General features: G+C 41.4%; 1 long non-coding RNA gene across 1 annotated transcript; it reads left to right on the top strand.

Moving 5' to 3' along the window:
• The first annotated feature begins 6,202 nt into the window (after positions 1 to 6,202).
• LOC126259960 (uncharacterized) lies at positions 6,203 to 6,894 on the top strand. The gene is made up of 3 exons (XR_007546578.1): positions 6,203 to 6,349; positions 6,432 to 6,633; positions 6,737 to 6,894. It is a non-coding gene; the product is annotated as an uncharacterized LOC126259960 (long non-coding RNA).
• The last annotated feature ends 7,824 nt before the right edge of the window (positions 6,895 to 14,718 follow it).

The following is a 14,718-nucleotide window of genomic DNA, read 5'->3' as shown; positions in this document are numbered from 1 at the left end:
TCTCCCCATAAGATCATGCAGATTCAAGGGAAATAATGCCACACAATGGAATACATCTTATTGAATGAATACTATTACGAGAGAATGAAAGGATGAAAGTACGGGTACTTCAACCCGTCTAACTATAAAATAAAACTAGTAGTTACTACAGCAATTTGTTTTAATACCGTAAGACGTCAAATGAATGACTGAATGAGTGAATCAAAAATATAAACATTTAAGAAGTGGACAATGGTTTGTAATTATGAACACTATCCCTCGCATAGTGGCGTGCGTACAAGAAAAGATAACACAAACCTGTGTAGAAAATATGGCCAATGCCTGCGAAAATGGTAAGTAATTTAAAGAAAGAATACCCAAAAGTCAAATACGGATACCAACAGAATTACCCAAGTTCATAATGGCTGCGAATGTTAAAACTGAACAATGAAGCAATGATGTAAATTTACTAGATTTGCGACCCCTCAGTTCTGTTAGTGAATCGCCAGCCCTTGCTTACCACTCTTACTCGGTGTGAATGTGGAAGGTGGAAACAATAACAGCTGCAAATGCTGAGTCCAGCTGGACACTGCACTCTGCTCTGTCGGAGACAGCACTCTCTGCAGTTCTCTGCAACGATTCATCGATCCCCTAGAAGAGAGTGCTCTCTCTGGTCTCCCTAAAGCAAGTGTGTTCTGACTTTAGTCTGTAAAACTCAGCTGATTTCGCCAGAGCAAGAATCTCGACGGCCAATTGCACCAGACCATAATAATAATTTTATACACAAATTTAACAATCTGTGATTCTTCAGTTTCTCCCGCCGTATTTGTTGATCGAAAAGTCCACGGGTGCACTGCCGGTTCTTAGTCCTCAACGGGCATCATGTTTCTGGCAATCAGACGTGTCACCAACGTCAGGTGCTTTGACGAGCTGAACTTCTTAGGGCATGCAGCCAACTTATTCACCCCTCCCCCCTCCCCCTTCTAATCCGTTCGCTTAACAGTCCACTCTCGCGGGCCTGCTCCTCCATCGTAGAGACGCTTGCGTCGGCGTCTGTGGTAGCGTTGCTGTAGTTCCTCTGTCCGCTCTAGTCTTCGCTGCCCGTTTTCTTAATTAGACCCAGTGCTGGTTCCCAATGTTTGCTAGAATTATAGCCGCAGTCCCGTTTGATAATACTGTCCTAGGGGCAAACTGCGACACTGTCCAAGTATTGGGAAGTCTACGATAAAGTCCTGGCACGTTCGATTCCATCGCATGATTCTCTGATAAACAGTGGTCTGCTGGCCGTCGACTTGTTAAGTTACATTGGTCGAGTGTGCCGATGGCGTTCTCGGCATTGGTATTCGGCGGTGCGCAATTTCTGCCCAATACATGCCCTGTCAGGCTGCACGGAAACTGACTTACCCCGGCCTTGCGCAAACCGAAGCTTACCTTGAGACTCCCCAGTAACGTCCTCGTTTCATTGACCGAGCAAAAGACAGTTTTCTTAGTGTGCGGCTAACACTTCCCGATAGCGCACCTATGTAAGGTTCTAGAGCTGTGGTGACCTCTTCCTCCGTGATTCCTTCCTAGCTTGATTTTTAGTGGCTGGGGGAAAAGCCTTCATGAACACAGTTCAAGAGTGTTCCAGTTCCTGAGGCTGACTCCCTGCAGCTGAGATGGTTTGTGCCCTGTGTACTATATTTTAGTACCCTATTCCTACGTGCAGGACTGTGGCAGCTAACTGCATGAAAATAATGGTCACTGTGCATTTTCTTGCAATACACACCATGGCCGAAGGTGCCATCAGCTCCGGGATACTTTGTTGAGCTTGCCCCGTCCAGTGATGTGCAGAAGAAAGTAGAACAGTAGATACCGCGATCTTCGGTGGCGCAAGTGAGGTCGCCTACTGGCCGCCGATGAGTGTTTGGTATGTTTGTGTACAAGTTGGGTTAGTGGAAAATGGGGAGGGGGGGGGGGGGGCGAAGGCGGCGGCTGCAAAGCTAGCCACTACTCTGTCCAGGATCCTCTTTACAGGTCCTTTCCGTGGGTGGCAAATGTTGCAGGCGCTCGGTGGACACATTAGATACAAACTCTAAAGTCTCCCATCTCTTCAGGTGCCACTGAACACACAGTGACTTAGTTCACAAAACGCGTTGCTCTCTGTCGGGGGCCACCGGAAATCGCGAAAGCAAAACATCATCACGTTGTCCAGGCTTGCCCTTCATTCCGTTACATGTGTCATATGAAACTGAAATAAAAACCGCCGACTACAATTGTTGTTGGAGTTCAATGCCACTCTTGACAAACTCACTGTGAGCAGGATGAAACAGAACTACATAAGGTCCGGACGAGGTAGGATGATGGGCACTTGCCACAGTGGCTGACACGTTCGTTCATAAAACGGCATAACGAACCATCCCATATTGCAACCGTTACACTGGAGATGACATCGGTCACGTAAGCCTATGGTCGCTCAACTGATTCTGAGTTTCGAAGCTTTATCAAGCCGTTATAAGGGACAGTCAAATGAAAACGCGCCACATGGAAAAAGTAAGTAAACTGTAAATTGCATCAAAACAAATCGCCGCAACTGTTAATGTATTTATCCCACTGTCAGACAAGACAGTAAGCTTTCATGGAAAAATGTTAGCGGCTGCTTAAAGAACCGCGATTCTACACAGGCGTGCACGTCTTCGTCCGAAGAAAATCGACGGCCACGAATGTCTTTCTTTAGAGTTCCAAATATACGGAAATCTCATCGTGAGCGATCGTGAATGTATGGAGGATTGGTGAGGATTTCCCAGTGAAACCTTGGCTACATGTGGGCCAGTGTTATCCTACAGCAGAATGGATCAGTCCGTCAACGTTCCTAGGCGCACTTCAATTTTTGTAAAGTGTACAGGTACCTCTGTGCGTTAATTGAATCTCACCCTCACGGCCGGCCGGTGTGGCCGAGCGGTTCTAGGCGCTTCAGTCTGGAACCGCGCGATCGCTACGGTCGCAGGTTCGTATCCTGCCTCGGGCATGGATGTGTGTGATGTCCTTAGGTTAGTTAGGTTTAGGTAGTTCTAAGTTCTAGGGTACTGATGACCTGAGATGTTAAGTCCCATAGTGCTCAGAGCCATTTGAACCATTCCCCGTCACGACAATATGATGTATACCCGCCGGTACCGAGAGTTTAAATATAACCTATCATAATCACTTAGCCTTACCTGAAGCAGGAAACACGCGATCTCCTAGACTGGATTCCATTGCAATTGACCTCGTGCTAGGTATCATAGTTGAAAACGCCTCGTATGTAAACTACCTTAGTGACGCGTGAAATCGTAACATTACTCTACGACGACAACTGACACTTTATTAGACAATAATATTTTGACACTATCGTAGAAAATGGAACTATTTCATCGGTAGGATTGATACTGTAGGTCTATTAACGAGGATAGAATTTAAAGAAGAAGCCCACACCACACAATGCACGGTAAAAGTCAATGAACCTATTCAATAGCCAAATGACATCTGCTCTGAAGTACAAGGGGTGAAAAAGTTAGAAATGCACAGTGATTCAAGACCAGCGTTTGTAGATCAGAACGAGATAAGCTAATTTTCTTCATATTTTTGTAAATTTTACTATATTTTAAATTAATCTGATTTTATACTAAAGTAATGGACGATATAATACCCCTGCGATTTACTTTAGATGCAATATCATAAGTATTACTAATACCTCCATAAAATTTTAGAAAGGAAATCGAAATTGTTGTGTTCCCAGCTAATCAGTTCCCACTGTCATTTTCAGTAATTTGTGTGAATGGGCGGAAATCGAGCGATCTGTAGTACAGTATTCTGGGTTTAATTCAGTTACATATTCATCGTCTCTCAGAGGAGAAATTTATGCTAAAATTCATTCTATCTTTCTCAGCATGAACATGTTGCAAAACCATTCAGCACTATTAGAATGTGACTTAATTATTTCTCTGGACATTCTGAAAAATATAGAGTGAAAAATCGGACCAGTCACTGAAAATCTTAATGAACGTTCTTTAGAAGCTACTTTAGCTTCCTTAACGTAATATGGTTAAGAAAACTGTATGCACGTAACTGCCAAATTGTTCTTCTGGAACACAGTTACCTCTTCACACACACACGAAGTGCTCAGTGCTATCGACAAGGGATTTCAAATTGATTCCGTATTTGTAGATTTCCAGAAGGCTTTTGATACCGTTATTCACTAGCGACGTCTAATCATATTGCTAGCCTACGGACTATAGCCTCAGTTGTGAGCTTGGATTTGTGATTTCCTGCTCGGATGGTCACACCTACATCTACATCAACATCTACATCTAAATCAACATCCACATCTATGTCTACGTACCTATTACGCAAGCCAACCGTACAGAGCTCGGTGGAGGGTACGCTCTACCGCTTCTAGTCTTTCCTTTTCTGTTCCACTCGCAGACAGATGATGGGAAAAACTACTTTCTATATGTCTCCGTATGAGACCTAATTTCTCATATCCTATCTTCGTGCTCGTTATGCGAAGTGTGTGTTGGCGACAGTAGGATAATTCTGCAGTTAGCTTCAAATGCCAGTTCTCTAAATTTTCTCACTCGTGTTTCTCGAAATTAAAATCATCTTCCCTGTAGGGATTCGCGTTTCAGTTCCCAAAGCATCTCCGTAACACTCGTGCGTTGTTCGGACCTACCGGTAACAAATCTAGCAGGCCGCCTCTGAACTGCTTTGACGTTTTCCTCTAATCCAACGTGGAGCAAATTTCAGACACAAGAGCAGTACTCAAGAATAGGTCGCCCCCGCGTGCTATATGCGGTCTCCTTTACAGAGTAACGACACTTTCCTACAATTCTCCCTTAAACCTAAGTCGACCGTTCACCTTCCCTGCCACGATGCTCACACACTCATTCCATTTCATACCGCTTTGCAACATTAGGCCCAAATATACACTTACTGTGTCAAGCTGGACACTAGTAATGCTGTATCCGAACATTACGCGTTTTTCCTACTCATCTGTATTAACGTACTTTTTTCTACATTTGTCACACCAACCAGAAGTTTTGTCTACGTCATCCGACAGTCACTCATATTCGACACCTTCATCAACACAGCATCATCAGCAAAAAAAAAAAAAAAAAAAAAAAAAAAAACAAAACGCATGTCGCTGCCCACCCTGTCCGCCAAATCATTTATCCACACCGAAAATGGTAGCAGTCCTATCACAATACCTTGTTGCATTCCTGACGCTACCCTTGTGTCTAATGTACACTCGTCGTCAGGACAACATACTGGGTTCTATTACTTACGAAGTCTTCCAGCTTTACAGTTCGTTACTTAAGAAGTTGCACCCGTCGTCTAGGGGTAGCGTCTTTGATTCATAATCAAAAATAATTTTGATAATTTGATAAATAATTGAAGGGCTCGGAGAGATATAGTCATAAGCCACAACTTTCACGAAATTTTTTCATGTTGCGGCATTCTTAACAATGTCTTTTTCACAATGTGTTGAAAAAGTTCCATTTTACTGCAACATATGGCAGGCTATGATGGAGTGCAGTTCTATGCTGTGCCATCTGGTAGTAGTTTCAGAAGATACATAGTCACAAGCCACGGCAAGATGGCAGGTGGGTCAGGAACGTCTGAAGCGTCTTCGGGTCTTCAACGCATAATTGACACAAACAGTAGTGGAAGTGAAGAGCTTTACCCTTTGGATCCTGTCAGTGATGAATCTTGGCATCCATCGACCAGCAGTTCCAGCTCAGATGATGCTTCGGTAAGTATATAAAACGGTTTATTTCTGGCGATTAATTTTCTGTGGCTTGTGACTTTGTTTCTCTCAACATTGCCAACGCATTTGACAGCCATCCTGTGTGTTAATGATGAAACTTGATGGGCACATTTATATTACTGCTTAATGGTGCAATAATGTAGTTTCATAGGCAAAAGATGTGTACAAAATATTTTCTCATTAATGTGATTTTAGCGAAATTTAATGTTTTGTGTGGCTTATGACTATATCTCACACAAATTCTTAGACTATTTTGCTCTTCATATTATAGCTTGAAATAAGTAGAATAAATGAAGAATCACCCGAAAAACCAAAACCTTCACGGAAAAGAAAGCGAAATATTGATCAGTGGAAGAAAAATAAAGCAAAACTTCGACGAAATGCTGGTTAGCAGTATAAGTCTTTAATAACCCACAAGACTGTTCAGGCTGCTACTATAGGAAGTCCCTGTACTTGTTTAAATAAATGCTTCACAAAACTGCTTGGAGAGGAAGAAAACATTTTTCATTCATTTTGGGACATAGGAAACTTTAATGCCCAGAATACTTACCTGATGAGCTGTATGAAAATGAAACCGAAAAAGCGGAGGTTTGTTCACTATTTAAATAAAAATGGTTTAATATTTTGCCTATTTATTTCATTTTGTTATATTTGTCATAATTTCTTTCAGAGCTATCCAAAAATGGCTTCCAAGAAAATATCATCCAGGGATGTTACATTTTCTTATAATGTGAGGGTATGCGGAATAGAAGTCATGATCTGCAAGGAAGCTTCCCTAAGGGTTCATGGCTTACAGATACATGCATGAAGAGTGAGGAATTTGCAACATCAAATGAAGCAGGGATTTGCAGTGCCAAAAGAAGATGGAAGAGGTATGTATGTAACTCTGTGCTATAAGTTAGGGTTGTACTCAAACTGAGTACTATACAAATATTTCTATTAGGAAGAGGATGTAAGCTCATCTTTTTTTTTCAGGAAAACATGGAAACTACCCACATAAATTTCAAGACGAAGCGGTACAAAGTGTTAGAGAATTTCTCAACGCCATACCGAAATATGTCATTACAGTAGGCAACAGAACCCCAATAAAGTGTATTTGGATTGTGATCTCACAACTGCTTCCTTATTTCGAGATAAATACTCAGAATACTGCAAGGAAAAGCAGGTTCCTGCAGTATCTGAAAGTAAATTCAGAGACATTTTCGTATCTGAATTTAACATAGGCTTCAAATTACCAAAAAGAGACACCTGTTCAAAATGTGATGGATTTCTAATTGCAATAAATAACCCAGAATTATGTGCAGAAGAAGTCACAGAAAAGAAACAATAATATGAACTGCATCTCAAAAAAGCTGACAGAGAACAAAATATGATTGCGTCTTTAACTGCTCTGGCTAAAGAAAATTCGAAAGAGCATCATGTGATAGCAATGGATATGCAGCAAACGTTCCCCACACCTAAACTAACAGTTGGTCCATCATTTTACAAGAGGAAGATATGGACATATGGTATCCATGACTGTGGATCAAATAAGGGTTATATGTTTCTGTGGAGCGAGGAAGATGGAGGACGGGGTTCAGATGAGGTTGGGAGCTGCTTATTGAAGTACTTGGAGATAACTAATCCTCAGACAAAACATCTCCACATAATCACAGACAACTGCAAGGGTCAGACAAAGAATTGGACTATTATTGCTTTGGAAAGGTCCCTTGTTGCTACCAAAAGATTTGATTCTGTCCAGCATTACTTCCCTGTGGTAGGTCGCACCATGCTACCTTGCAATCGTGATTTTGGTCGCATTGAACGGTATGCAAGAAACAGACGTCCAATAGTGTACACTCCAGATGAATGGGCAGAAGTAATAAAATGTGCGAGTCCAAAACATTTCATTGTAACTAAAATGGAAAGAGAAGACTTCAGAAGTTTGGAAAGCTTGAAGACATTGATCTCAAAGCGTACAGAATCCACGTCTGGAGATCCCCACCATTTCAGTGAAGCTACTCAATTTAAGTTTGAGTCTGAAGATCGCTTCAAGCTAAGTGTAAAGCACTCTTATTCAGACATAGGAACTTTCATGTCAGTGGATATTCATGTCAAAAAGAAAGGAAGGCTAGTCGAACCAAATCCATATCAGCTGCCAATAAAGTACAGAAAGCCACTACCAATTAACCAGAAAAAAATTGATGATGTACTGTCTCTTATGCCATACATACCTGAAGCAAATAAAGATTTCTTTCGGTCATGTACTGGAAATAATGTGTACAATGATGAGGTAGAAGAACTTCCTTGATGTAACTGTATCAATGAAAAAGTAATTTATACATCTCAGATACCTGATCTGTATATATTAATGTGTAAAAATTATATATTCTGCTTGCTGTGTAAGAGTAGTTAAAATAAATCCTTACAAATTCATACTTTATGTTTTAAACAATTTTTTGGGAGATATAGTCATAAGCCACCATTGACTACATCTTAATTAGAATCATTGTAAAATTAATATTTTATAGCATGCAGAGAGTTGACTATTTAACAACATGCCTCGCAAGTATTAAGCAAGTGTTTGCAGTAGAAATAAAGTTTCTATTTTGTATTAAACATTTTCAGACCTCCGTGGAACTTTAAACTCGCTGTATCCCAAAACTAGTTCGATGTGGCTTATGACTATATCTCTCCGACCCCTTCAATTTGATAAATAATCAGCATTGGCGGCCGAAGACTTCCGGCATAAGACGTCAGCCTCATTCTGCCAACGGCCTTGTCAAAGAGGGCTGAGGAGCGGATAGAGGTTCAGGGCACTCTCTTGTCCTAGGGGTTGGAAATTGCCCCTAAAGGCGGAAGAATCAGCAATGATCAACGACATGAGGATGCAGAAGGCAATGGAAACCACTGCATTAAAGACACGTAACGTGTATCCACAGGACATGTGGCCTGTAATTGAAGAAGTGTAATGATGATCTCTCCATTAGGAAAAGATTCCGGAATAGTCCCCCATTCGGATCTCCGGGAGGGGACTGCCAAGGGGGAGGTTACCATGAGAAAAAGATTGAATAATCAACGAAAGGATAACGTTCTACGAGTCGGGGCGTGGAATGTCAAAAGCTTGAACGTTGTAGGGAAACTAGAAAATCTGGAAAGGGAAATGCAAAGGCTCAATCTAGATATAGTAGGGGTCAGTGAAGTGAAGTGGAAGGAAGACAAGGATTTCTGGTCAGATGAGTATCGGGTAATATCAACAGCAGCAGAAAATGATATAACAGGTGTAGGATTCGTTATGAATAGGAAGGTAGGGCAGAGGGTGTCTTACTGTGAACAGTTCAGTGACCGGGTTGTTCTAATCAGAATCGACAGCAGACCAACACCGACAACGATAGTTCAGGTTTACGTGCCGACGTCGCAAGCTGAAGATGAACAGATAGAGAAAGTGTATGAGGATATTGAAAGGGTAATGCAGTATGTAAAGGGGGACGAAAATCTAATAGTCATGGGCGACTGAAATGCAGTTGTAGGGGAAGGAGTCGAAGAAAAGGTTACAGGAGAATATGGGCTTGAGACTAGGAATGAAAGAGGAGAAAGACTAACTGAGTTCTGTAACAAGTTTCAGCTAGTAATAGCGAATACCCTGTTCAAGAATCACAAGAGGAGGAGGTATACTTGGAAAAGGCCGGGAGGTACGGGAAGATTTCAATTAGATTACATCATGGTCAGACAGAGATTCCGAAATCAGATACTGGATTGTAAGGCGTACCCAGGAGCAGATATAGACTCAGATCACAATATAGTAGTGATGAAGAGTAGGCTGAAGTTCAAGACATTAGTCAGGAAGAATCAATACGCAAAGAAGTGGGATACGGAAGTACTAAGGGATGACGAGATACATTTGAAGTTCTCTAACGCTGTAGATACAGCAATAAGGAATAGCGCAGTAGGCAGTACAGTTGAAGAGGTATGGACATCTCTAAAAAGGGCCGTCACCGAAGTTGGGAAGGAAAACTTAGGCAGAAAGAAGGTAGCTGCGGATAAACCATGGGTAACAGAAGAAATAGTTCAGTTGATTGATGAAAGGAGGAAGTACAAACATGTTCCGGGAAAATCAGGAATACAGAAATACAAGTCGCTGAGGAATGAAATAAATAGGAAGTGCGTGGAAGCTAAGACGAAATGGCTGCAGGAAAAATGTGAAGACATCGAAAAAGATATGATTGTCGGAAGGACAGACTCAGCATACAGGAAAGTCAAAACAACCTTTGGTGACATTAAAAGCAACGGTGGTAACATTAAGAGTGCAACGGGAATTCCACTGTTAAATGCAGAGGAGAGAGCAGATAGGTAGAAAGAATACATTGAAAGCCTCTATCAGGGTGAAGATTTGTCTGATGTGATAGAAGAAGAAACAGGAGTCGATTTAGAAGAGGTAGGGGATCCAGTATTAGAATCGGAATTTAAAAGAGCTTTGGAGGACTTACGGTCAAATAAGGCAGAAGGGATAGACAACATTCCATCAGAATTTCTAAAATCATTGGGGGAAGTGGCAACAAAACGACTATTCACGTTGGTGTGTCTGGCGATATACCATCTGACTTTCGGAAAAGCATCATCCACACAATTCCGAAGACGGCAAAAGCTGACAAGTGCGAGAATTATCGCACAATCAGCTTAACAGCTCATGCATCGAAGCTGCTTACAAGAATAATGTACAGAAGAATGGAAAAGAAAATTGAGAATGCGCTAGGTGACGATCAGTTTGGCTTTAGGAAAAGTAAAGGGACGAGAGAGGCAATTCTGACGTTACGGCTAATAATGGAAGCAAGGCTAAAGAAAAATCAAGACACTTTCATAGGCTTTGTCGACCTGGAAAAAGCGTTCGACAATATAAAATGGTGCAAGCTGTTCGAGATTCTGAAAAAAGTAGGGGTAAGCTATAGGGAGAGACGGGTCATATACAATATGTACGACAACCAAAAGGGAATAATAAGAGTGGACGATCAAGAACGAAGTGCTCGTATTAAGAAGGGTGTAAGACAAGGCTGTAGCCTTTCGCCCCTATTCTTCAATCTGTACATCGAGGAAGCAATGATGGAAATAAAAGAAAGGTTCAGGAGTGGAATTAAAATACAAGGTGAAAGGATATCAATGATACGATTCGCTGATGACATTGCTATCCTGAGTGAAAGTGAAGACGAATTAAATGATTTGCTGAACGGAATGAACAGTCTAATGATTACACAGTATGGTTTGAGAGTAAATCGGAGAAAGACGAAGGTAATGAGAAGTAGTAGAAATGAGAACAGCGAGAAACTTAACATCAGCATCGATGGTCACGAAGTCAATGAAGTTATGGAATTCTGCTACCTAGGAAGTAAAATAACCAATGGCGGACGGAGCAAGGAGGACATCAAAAGCAGACTCGCTATGGCAAAAAAGGCATTTCTGGCCAAGAGAAGTCTACTAATATCAAATACCGGCCTTAATTTGAGGAAGACATTTCTGAGGATGTACGTCTGGAATACAGCAGGTAGTGTAACAATGACTGTGGGAAAACCGGAACAGAAGAGAATCGAAGCATTTGAGATGTGGTGCTATAGACGAATGTTGAAAATTAGGTGGAGTGATAAGGTAAGGAATGAGGAGGTTCTACGCAGAATCGGAGAGGAAAGGAATATGTGGAAAACACTGATAAGGAGAAGGGACAGGATGATAGGACATCTGCTAAGACATGAGGGAATGACTTCCATGGTACTAGAGGGAGCTGTAGAGGGCAAAAACTATAGAGAAAGACAGAGATTGGAATACGTCAAGCAAATAATTGAGGACGTAGGTTGCAAGTGCTACTCTGAGATGAAGAGGTTAGCACAGGAAAGGAATTCGTGGCGGGCCGCATCAAAGCAGTCAGTAGACAAAAAAAAAAAAAAAAAAAAAAAAAAAACTAAGAAGTCTTCGAATTCTACAGCTTATAGTAAAGTAGGGAATTCATCGAATAAGTCGCAAATAATGGTTGGAGTGCTGACACGTGATTTCAGATAATCTGCGAATCCAGTAAGGCTGGCAACTGATGGGTTATGCATGGGGTCGTATCCACCTGTACCGCATCAAAACTGTCTGAAGATGACGCAAAGAAGCGTCGAAACTGGTAGCGACAAAATAAAATAAAATCATAAGGACGGCCGTAGGTGTTTTTACTTTTTGTCAAGAGAGTAAACGGCCGTCGTCCCAGAGACGTCCTGCTAAAAGGATGGACATACAAAAGGTTACCTGTAGGGTGCTAACAGTATAAATTGACTCTAAATAATGAAACGTGTGAAGTCATCCACATGAGTACTAAAACGAATCTGCTAATGTCAGAGTACATGATAAATCACACAAATTTAAAGGCTGTGAATTCAACTAAATACTTACGGATTACAACTGCGAAAAATTTAAAGCAGAAAAGTCGCAAAGATATATTTGTGGGGAAAGCGAACCAAAGGCAGAGATTCATTGCCAGTACTCTTGGAAAACGCAAAAGGTCTACTAAAGAGACTGCCTACACTACGTAGGTCAGTTATCTTATGGAGTATTGTTACGCGGTATGGGATCCTCATAATATAGGATTGACGGAGGACATCGTTATCGTGAAGCAGGGGAGACAGTGCCACGGATATGATGAGCGAATTGGAGTGGCAATCATTAAAACAGGGACGGTTTTGTTGCTGCAGGATCGTCTAATGAAATTTAAATCACCGACTTTTCCCTCCGAATGCCTAAATATTTCGTAGGCGGCCACCATCATAGGAAGAAATGATCATCATAAAAAATAAGAGAAATCTGAGCTCAGACTGAAAAATTTAAGTGTTCGTTCTCCCCACATGCTGTTCGAGTTGGAACAGTATAGAAATAGCTTGTAGGTGGTTTTATGAACCCCCTGTGAGGCACTTAATTGTAAATTGCAGAGCCGCGCGGGATTAGCCGAGCGGTCTCAGGCGCTGATGTCATGGACTGTGCGGCAGGTCCCGACGGAGGTTCGAGTCCTCCCTCGGGCATGGGTGTATGTGTTATGTCCTTAGGATAATTCAGGTTAGGTAGTGTGTAAGCTTAGGGACTGCTGACCTTAGCAGTTAAGTCCCATAAGATTTCACACACATTTGAACATTAAATTGCAGAGTAATCATGCAGATGTAGATGTAGATGGAGATAATGCCATTTAACAGTACACAACACGGCCTTACCTTACGGGTACTGCGAACATCTGAAAGGAACAAGAAACTGCTGCATGCTTTAATGATGATGACATACTCTTCAATAATCCCTCATTCAGAGTTGTTGACAGAGACTGCTCAGGAAGATGTTATCATAAGGAAAACGTAAGTGGCCTCCAAAGGATGGGACCTTGGAATTTTAGATCCTAAATCAGCAGAGCCCGTTAGATCTGTTAATCAACTACGTTGGATAGAGTATTTAAAAAGGGAAATGGATAAGTTGATATAGTGGGAATAAGTGAAGTGGAAGGATGAACAGGACTTCTGGTCAGGTGAACACAGAGCTACAAATACAAAATGCTGTGGGTAATGCAGGAGTAGATTAACTAATGAAGAAGAAAACACGAATGCGTGTAAGCTTCTGAAAACAGCATGGTGAATGCACTAACATAACCAAGATGAAGCTAACGTCTACCACAGTAGCACAAGTTTATATGCTTACTAGTTACGCAGATGATGAGGAGATTGAAAGATTCTGTTAAGAGATTAAAGCAATTATTTACATAAATGACATGAACCAAATTTTGAGATGGAGCTGGATTCAATATTAGGAAAAGGAAGAGAAAGAAAAATAATAGAATTATGAGGGCTGGAGGAAAGCAATAAAAGGGATAGACGCTTGGAAGAATGTTTGCATACAGTACAATTTAATCATTGCAATCAGAACAGCCAAGAGAGAGATAGTTGTGCACGTTGAAGACACCTTGAGATAATGGAAGGTTTACGAACAAGTTCTAGATGTCTAGAAAATGAAATTGATAGGAAGTGCACAATGACTACTCAAATATAGCTAAACGAAAAATGCAAAGCTGTAATATTGCAAGTGTTTAGGGGAAATCTAAATACCGCCTAAACGAACGTTAAAAAGAGATAGGGAGAAAAAAGATGTATGTGTATGAATATAAAGAGCTCAGATAGCTCTCGCATTCGGGAGGACGACGGTTCAATCCCGCGTCCGGCCATCCTGATTTAGGTTTTCCGTGATTTCCCTAAATCGCTCCAGGCAAATGCCGGGATGGTTCCTTTCAAAGGGCATGGCCGACTTCCTTCCCCGTCCTTCCCTAATCCGATGAGACCGATGACCTCGCTGTCTGGTCTCCTTCCCCAAAAACAACCAACAACAACCAACAACCAACCTCAGATAGCTCAGATGGTATGATAGTGCCAAACAAAAAAGGAAACACTGAAAGCTGGAAGCAGTATACAAGAGAAATGGACTTGAAGACAATATCATAGAAGCAGAAGAGGAACTAAATGAATATTTGATACTCCAATATGACTTTCATAGATCACTGAAACATGTAAGTCGAAATAAAGTCCTTGTAAAAGACGATTTTCCATAAGAATTATTGAGATACTCAGCCATGACAAAATTATTTCATCAGGTATGCAAGACATATGGGACAGCCGAATTTATAGTCTGTTATATGCATAAAGCTGATTTCATGTATGTATGTATGTCTGGGATCTCCCCCCAAGTCCATGGGTCTATTTCAACCAAAGTTGGCACAGAAACAGAAGTCCTCACAAATACCACCTCTGTGGGATTTGTAATCTTCTACCTCCCATAGGAGCAGAGACATTGCAAGAACATGGTTTTTTTTCATCCCCTAGGATGTAGGTTGCTCTGTACAACAAGAATTTTGTGTGGGTAAACTGCATTGTTCTACTAAATTAGCCTGATTTTCAGGGCAGCCACCGTTTTCCAGGACTCAACATGTA

The sequence above is a fragment of the Schistocerca nitens genome, chromosome 5 (genome assembly GCF_023898315.1).
Source record: "Schistocerca nitens isolate TAMUIC-IGC-003100 chromosome 5, iqSchNite1.1, whole genome shotgun sequence".
Classification (NCBI taxonomy): Eukaryota; Metazoa; Arthropoda; class Insecta; order Orthoptera; family Acrididae; genus Schistocerca; species Schistocerca nitens.
The sequence above is the reverse complement of the archived record's forward strand: the minus strand, read 5'-3'. Positions and strand labels throughout refer to the sequence as shown.